Here is a 9,184-nt window from a genome sequence, read left to right as displayed (position 1 = left end):
TTTTTCACCACGTGAAGACTTGCGTGGTCGTTCCTAAATCTCAGGGGACATATCAACACCTATAGACTACTCCATAAGCCGAATCCAACATCCACCCTCCATAAATTTAATCTTCACGGAAGCCATAATGCTAGATTCCTGGACGTGGTTGTTCACGTGTCTTTTATCAGCGCAGATTTTAGGAAATTAGTTATGTCATCCTCTGTTATAAATAATGCATTCTCATAGGCATAATAGCTAACTTTTGTAATGTATTTTTGACTGTTAACGAGCCCACTGTGCCGTGACATTATTTCTGTGTTAAGAATGCATTTTGAATACATGAGAAGACTCTGTTTATAAGCTCAATTCGTGGTTGATAGCTGATTGCTCGAGGTTGTGCAGAGGGCCCCTGTACACACCGAGGTTTTGTTTATTGATGTATAGTTTCCTGCTTTATTTCTTTACGTTTCTTATGCCATAATCATTCACTTGTATATATTGCACTTCTTATGGTATTAACGTTGATTGCTGTCCATAGTTTTTTTATGCTTCACAATATTGTTAACTGATCAGTGTCTTTGTTTCAGATTACAGTAGGCAGCCCAATCATTTTCACATAGTTTTACAATGACTAATGACATGGAATTATTCTTGTCCTTCTGCTGATTTATTTTTCTTGGTTCTTAATTCCAGCACTGTTGTATTTATTTCAGTTTTGCTCATTTACTTTTCTGCAATATAGATATTAAATTACTCATGTCATTTTCAGTTACCTCTGAAAGCCATAGCGAGACTAATGGTGAGGGATTGAAGTATGAGTGTGTAGTTTGATATTAGTTTATTTTTCTGCAAGTTAGTTATTGAATTGCTCATGTCATTTTCAGTTACCTCCGAAAGCCATAACGAGACTAATGGTGAGGGATTGAAGTATGAGTGTGTAGTTTGATATTAGTTTACTTTTCTGCAAGATAGATATTGAATTGTTCATGTCATTTTCAGTTACCTCCGAAAGCCAAAGCGAGACTAATGGTGAGGGATTGAAGTATGAGTGTGTAGTTTGATACTAGTTTTATTTTCTGCAAATTAGATATCAAATTGCTCAAGTTGTTTATGATTACATTCAAAAGCCAGAGCGAGAAGAATGGTGAGGGGTCAGAATATGAGTTGATTTAATTTGATTTTAGCTTACTTTGCTTGCAATTTTTGGATTTCTTTGAGTTCAGTTTCTTTTCTATTTAGACAGCAACAAGGATACTGGGTTTCATGACCAAAAGTTCATTGTTTGTTTAATTAGAATAGTGGCACATTTTCATTCTCTTGAAGGAATTAATTTCATCATTGCGTGTTTTAAAACCTTTTTGAAAAGTTTGAATTTTTGGAAATCATTTTAAAGGACACCATTACCTTGAAAATTTATATCCATATTTATCTTTTAGAATTGCCATCTCACATTAGGGAACCAACAAAGATAAACCCAAAAACAAACTAAAAATAAAAAATGACAAAAGCAAGAAATAGGTTATCTTGCACATATAGTGCACCACACTTCAGCAGTGTACGACCCCCGGATTGACAATTAATATATCAATTTAGGACACTCTAAATTGACCAAACATTTTGGCGTCGTTGCCGGGGAAGTGAAACTAGGTAGCCAATTTCTTAAAAAAAAAAACAGAAAAATTTCAAGGAAGGTAAAAATTGATAACTTCTCAAAGTATGCTCTCCTCTTGCACCTAGTGTGATATGTAGGATTAGAAAAGAGAGTTACTGGTTCAATAATTTCTTGAGTTTGCTCTCTTCTTGCACTTAGTGTGACCTGGAAGATAAGAAAGAGAATAATTAGCCCGACTTGAAGAAAAATAAAAAAAATGACATGCATAGAGCAAGAGATTCTAGGGGGGTTTATAGCTAGGGCCAAGAGTTCGATTTTTACAACTCCATCTACTTCAAGGCATAGACAAGATACACTTCCATCATCTCCAACTCACACTCCTTGCCTTAGGATTCCTGGAATTCAAGGGGTAGCAGCTGAATTAAGAGACTTTCCCACACTATCCACCGAATCTGACTTAGGAAAAGAACCTTTCTTTACTTCTACAGGAGAACAAATTGTAATCAAAGAACTAGAATCACCTGAAGAAGAAGAGGGAGAAATTCCTCCTCGTTTGCCATTAGTAGAGGAACCAGAGGACTCTGAAATCTCTGAGGAAAATATCATGACAGAGGAAGTAGTAAACGAATTTGGAGGAGGAGGTAGAGGTAGAGGTAGAGGAGGAGGAAACAATGGAGGAGGTAGAGGTAACAATGGGAGAAATAGGGATGGAGATAACTCGTTTGGATTTCCTATAGTTGATGAGGAATCTCGTACAACAATGAAAAACATCTCACCATCTGTCCTCCCGAACTTTTATGGGTTGCGAAGTGAGGATCCTAAAACATTTCTATTTGAATTTGAAGTCGTGTGCCGAACTTATGATTATATGGAAGACTCTCAAAAACTCAAATTGTTTCCTTCAACATTGAAGGGAGCTGCTTTGAAATGGTTCATGGGATTAGTCATTCAATCTATTAAGACTTGGAATGATATGAAACAAACATTTTTGGATAGATACCTGGACTATTGCATGCCCACCAATCATAAGGATGAGGTATTCAAAATGGGGCAAAAAGATGATGAAAACTTGGAGGATTTACTTGAAAGATTTCAATACAACCTGAAAAGAGAAAAAATGAGTAACCTAAATGAGGAGACCTTGGAAGCCCTTCTATTAAAATCCATTAGAGATGAATGGATAGATATTTTAAACATGATGGGAAAATGAGATATTTCTCAACTTCCACTTCATGACATAGCAGAACTATGTGTCCATCTCTCAAGGGGAAAATCTAAAACCGGAAAAGGGCCTAGAGATCATTCTCTCATTAGGGAAAATAAATCTGCAACTGGATCAGTAAGTAGGGCAGAGATTGGCAATATGCTTGATGAGTTCAAAATTGATATTTTAGGGAGCCTTAGTGAGCAACTAGACACCCTTAAAATACAAAACAAGCAGAAAGCAGAAGCTGAAGCTTTGGCCATCTTTTGTCCAAAATGTAGGAAGAAACATGCTCTAAGGGAATGCCCCTTGGATGCAAAAGTTGTAGAAACATGTATGATTTACTCAGAAAGCCATGAGACCAAGGATTGTCCTTCAATTCCTGGGCTCAAAGTTGTCTTTCAAGAAGATCCAAATTCAATTGGGTCTCTCTGATTTGTTTCAAGGAGACCTTGGCAGGGGCAACAAAATCAAGGGTTTAACAACCCTATGAACTTTCAACCCCCACCAAATTGGAATCCTTGGCAACAACCTTGGTCCCAACTTCAAAATCCATTTCAATTGTGGGTGCAAGGTATGCAAAATCCTTATGGGTGATTTGCTCAATTTTATCAATATCCTCCATCTTTTCAAAATCAACAAGCTCCACAACTTCCAAATCAGAATCCACAACTTTCATTGCCATTTCCACAACAACAACAACCTTCTCAACAAAATCCAAATTCTCAACTCTTGCTTCCATTCCAACAAAAGACAAATCAACTACCATCCCAGCCATTGCCAAATCCCAATAATAAAAATCTTCAAAATTCTTACATGGTAGAAGGACAACAATTTCCTATCTATATGATTGTTCCTCTCAATGATGTACAACTCAGATCTGGTAGAGTTTTAGAAAAACCTTCTACAGATGCTCAAAAGCAAAGTATTTCTGAGAAAGATTCTCTTGAAGCCAATAAAGGTTCTGAAGCATCTCTTCAAAACCCAAACACTCAAAAAGAAAAAGAAAAAGAGTCAACCCCCACAACTCCTTTAGTTGAGCAACCTGCATCTTCATCCACACCTCCTTTTCCTGAAAGATTACAAATTGACAAAGGAGTGGAAAAACAAATCTTGTTGCCTGACTATGATTTCCGTGATTTGATTCCTCTTGATAGTTTTTATGTAGCTAAAACAAAATTTTTGCACATTTGCAAATAGAAGACAACTTCCTCGGATTGGGAAGTATGTTTTTGTTTGATAGGCATAACTTCCTTACTTAGAGTATTCTTCTTTATGCCCAATTCAATGCTCAATATATTATTGACTGCATGTTTAGATTCTTCCATTGCTAGGTCACGTGCCACATCATCTCTAACTAGTTGAGACACTAACATCATTACTTACTAGGATATTATCTATAAGTAAGTAATGTGGTGATGTTTCAAAGAGTTTCTTGGTTGGATGAACTCCTAGGAACTATTCATAGAACACTACATCTTGACGCACAATCACTTGCTTTGTAATGTATCTAATTATTTATTTATTTACAATTGCTAATAAGAATATTTTAAAATTTTAGCACTTTTGACATCAAAGTCCTTCATCTTTTACTAGCTTGTGAGCTTAAGTTCACCATTTGAATTTCTTATTCTTACTTGTCCACCTCTTTCGACATTTTTCCGCCTATGGCCTAAATACAATGCTACAATTATCATTTTAGGGAATATACTGACAAGGGTCCAAAATGACACTTATTGAGATATTGGGGAAAAATATTGCAGAATTATCAGAAGGGATAACTTAGAATTTAAAACTTTTTGAAAAATATCAAACGTATGGATAATTTATACGATCTTTTCTTCTATGACAATATTATTGCAACATCTATGACAGTGAACTCTACCATATGCAATGATGATCATACAAATCACTTTGTGTACCCGACATTGTCACTTATAGCGTCATGTAGACGTAGTTTGAAATGAACGACTATAATTGGAAGCTACAGGAGTACAGTGAGTGGACGACTTTACTTGGTTGAAAACATAATATATTAACTGTACCATGAGATGAATTTGATTGTGATTATCCTACCCTTTTCTTTTTATTGCTTAGTCAAAAAAAAAAAAAATTTGGGCCTCAATGTTCCACAGATATAGTCCTTTAGTTATAACGGAATTCATGGTATAAATACCTTGGGAAAATTATAGCTTTCCCACCAGAAGGTTAGCAAGAGTTTCAGGAAGGGTTCTTAGGATATGTGTCGTCGTTTTTCCTTTATGTTCTAAGGACTTCGGGACGAAGTCCATTGTTAAGAGGGGGTGTATGTAGTGCCCACTCTAGTTTTCTGACCCTAATATGACATTATCTTAGATACTTTATTCTAGGAGGACCTCAGGTTGAGGATCCGGGCACATGACACTATTATTAGCGATTGAGAGATTCATGGTTGTGATGTTTATGAATGCTTTCCATTGATATTATGATAGCATAAATGGTTATGTATCTTATCTATCGGTATTTTTATGATTGCAACATTAAATAGTTAAGTTTGGTCTCTATTTGAATTTATGATGATGAGGGTAGTAAAGAATATGTATGCTCTATACTAAAGGCATGATAATGATAAATTTGATGAATAGGTATATTTCTATTGATGTTACGACGTTGATAGCTTAATGAACATGTATGTTTCCATTGATGTTTAATGATGATAGCCATGATGGATGTGTCCCCTATGTTAACTACTTTCTTTAGTTCAGGCTTACAATGGACAATGATGTGAATGACTAGGAATTGTCAATGATGCTATTATGACAATGACTAATTGAGAAACCTTGTTACTGATGATTATTGAGTATGGCAGGAAACCATCAGAGGCACTCGCATATGACGAGTTGATGACACCTGGTTTGATGAAAATTCATATTATTTTTATATTTGAAAGTCTAAGTCAATCTTGAAATCTGCCATATATGTTTAACTATATTCTGATGATATGTTAATGGTTGCAGGCACAGATTAGTTGCTTGACCGAATGACTCACATATGGGTGATGGGGTTGTACAAGTGGATGGAACTACATGGGAGGGGTGGGACAGAGTCCCTGATCTCACCCACTAGCACTCCCGCCGTGACTTGGGCTGGAAGGGTTGAAACACCTTCGCCTTGAAGATCACGATGCCATGAGGGCAGGTCCCAAAGTTGGGTCGCTCATGAGGACTTTATCGGGGGGCGCGCATCAAGGTGGATTCCTTGATCCCTGACACCATTAGTCTCACTATAGTAGGCAACGTAAGAGATGATAGTGGTCTATGACGTTGCACTATACTTTCCCCTCGTAGTCACTGGATGCTTGAAGGGCAAGTGGTGTGGCACCCTTGGAACTTCAGGGGAATTTCTTGAAGGGCACGACCAACTTGGCACCCTTGGCATCACAAATAAACTATTAGGTGTGGCACCCTTGGAACTTCTAGGGAAGTTCTTGAAGGGCACAACCAAACTGGCACCCTTGACATCACAAATAAACTATTAGGTGTGGCACCCTTGGAACTTCTAGGGAAGTTCTTGAAGGGCACAACCAAACTTGGCACCCTTGGAATCATAAAAAATAAATAATAATAAATAAATATAAGCAAGGAATGAAAACTAGGTAAATTTACATCAAGGGTAAATAATGATTAGAAACCAATGTAGTTAAATCAAAAATAAAACTTGGAATAAGGAGGATCATAGGAAGAATTAAAATAGAGTACCTTAAAAACTCTACCATTCCCATGTTGGAAAGTACTAGGAAGATTATGTGGTTTAATTAGGAAAAAGGGGAAAGACAAACATAATTGTAAGGATAAAGATTAATCCTAAACTAAATTAAACCTAATTAAGAAAAGAGGAAGGTGAATTAAAATGAGAATAATAAATTAAATTTAGAGAAATGTAGAGAAGCTCCATGTGTCAACAACCAACATAAGAATATCCATCTAAGAGATAACCTGAGTTAAATTATGGAGTAGATTGGGGATAAAATCTTGACTCATTAATTGACTTCAAGTAATGAACACAAATTAAGGAATAAAAGGGGGGAATAAAGAGACAACTAGGAGAAGAAATAGGAATCTTGTTGAGGTGAGGAAAATATTAGTTTTAAATAAAAAGTTAAGTAAATAATTTTGGGTGACCCTTGATGAGAGAGTGACACATGGGTAGGTGAATAGTCAAACTATTGAATTATAAAAAAAAATTATATAATTATGCATGACATGCCAAGTGTCATCTAGGAGGACTCTTATAAAAGAAGGGGCAAGCCATGGGAGAAATGACCTTTGGGGGGAACCCTATGGTTGGATGGATGAGATGATGTCAGAGCAATGATTATGAAGCTATAATGAGTTTGGTGAGATAGAGGATTTTAGAGAGGGGACTCTGGAGCCAAGGTGTGCTCTCCTCTACCAGCTAGTGCTTTCCTCCATTGTACAACCCCATTGCAGCTCGGGGGTCCGCGGGGAAGAAGAGTACCCAAGGAGTAGGCTGGGAGGTTAACCAGTGGGTCTTCGCATTCGGATCAAGTGCGTCATCATTCACTCGCGGAGGTGACTAGCTACAAGGGAATACCAGCAACAACAGAGCAAGTGGAGTCTCGCCTTCTAGTGAACGGTACATATGTATTTCATTACTATTGATCTTAGTTAAAAGTATGAAAATGTTATGATATGTTTCCTGAAATGAGTGGCAGGAATGTGTGTGCTAAATAAATTTTAATTTCAATGTGTTTCTTTTCTAGTTGTATTTGATGTTTAAGAAAAAAAAAATGTATATAGTCTCAATGTGGTCCTTACATGTCTGTATCAAGATTCCCTTGCTACAAGCCATTAGAGAGATTCCTATTCTAGCAAAAACAATAAAGGAGTTGAGTCTCAAAAGACCAGGAAGGAAACCAAGAGATACAAGAAGAATCCACCTGGTAGGAAAAATTACAGATATCATGATGGAAAAAATTACCACGCAGAAGTATGTAGATCCCAGTAGTCCAATTGTCAAGACACATATAAATAGGGTAGAAATTCCAAATATTTTGATTGACTTAGGGGCTGCTATCAACATTATGAGTAAACAGACTATGGAACAGCTAAAACTTCCTAATCTTCTTTTCACACCTACTTTACTGCAACTTGCAGATCGATCAATTATCAAACCAGATGGTGTATTAGAAGATATTCCAGTCTCCTTAGATTCTTTGGAATATCCAGTAGATTTCATGATTTTGACTCCCAAGAGTAATTTAGGAGGGCACCCACTCATCTTAGGAAGACCTTGGATAGCCACAGCTGATGCTTTCATTAGTTGTAGATCTGGGGATATGTACATTTCTGATGGTAGTTTGACAAATAAATTCAATTTGTATCCTCTAGCAAAAACAATTACAGAAGTAGGAGATAATGAATGGGTCGATGATGAGGAAACCATACAACCTGTCTTTACCATTTCTAAAATCAATGAAGATAGTCAAATTCTGAACACATTAGAAAATTTTGAAACATCTTCAGAATATGACCACATACAATTTCAGTTAGATTCTGACATTGAGTATCTATCACCAAGACAAATGTCTCTTTACTCTATGGAAGAGTTCAGTAGTTCCACCATTGAGATTTTTCCAGGTAAAACATTGAATATCAACAAAAACTTGGAAAAATCACAACAGGAAGAGCTAACCAAAATCTTGCAAAAACATTCTACTGCATTTGCATTGGAGTATACTGATATGAAAGGTATTGACCCTAAGACTTGCATTCATCACATCTACATTGAGGAAAACAGTAGACCAATCAGACAACCTTAGAGAAGGATGAACCCAAACCTTAGGGAGATAGTGAAAGAAGAGCTCCAAAAACTACTCAATGTAAACTTCATTTATCCAATTTCAGATAGCCGATGGGTCTCTCCTTTGGTTATAGTACCTAAAAAGAATGGTAAATGGAGAGTATGCATTGATTGCAGGGAATTGAATAAAGCAACTTTGAAGGATCACTTTCTTTTTCCCTTTATCGATCCGGTATTAGATACACTAGCAGGAAAAAAGTACTTTTCATTCTTGGACGGTTTTAGTGGCTATAATCAAATTCAAGTAGCACCTGAAGATTAAAATAAGACCACATTTACCTGTCCATGGGGAACTTTTGCTTACCGTGTGCTTCCTTTTGGATTATGTAATGCACCCGCAACATTCCAAAGAGCAGTACTAGGAATCTTTTCTGATCTAATCCATGATTGTGTAGAGGTTTATATGGATGATTTTACAGTTTATGGTAATACATTTGAAGAGGCATTAGAGAATTTGGAAAAAGTCCTTATAAGATGTAAAGAAACAAATCTTTCATTGAGTCATGAAAAATGCTTTATGATGT

The sequence above is a fragment of the Pinus tabuliformis genome, chromosome 8, assembly GCF_031772625.1.
Source record: "Pinus tabuliformis cultivar Carrire ecotype Pingquan chromosome 8, CPIR1, whole genome shotgun sequence".
Lineage (NCBI taxonomy): Eukaryota > Viridiplantae > Streptophyta > Pinopsida > Pinales > Pinaceae > Pinus > Pinus tabuliformis.
This window is presented reverse-complemented; position numbering follows the sequence as displayed.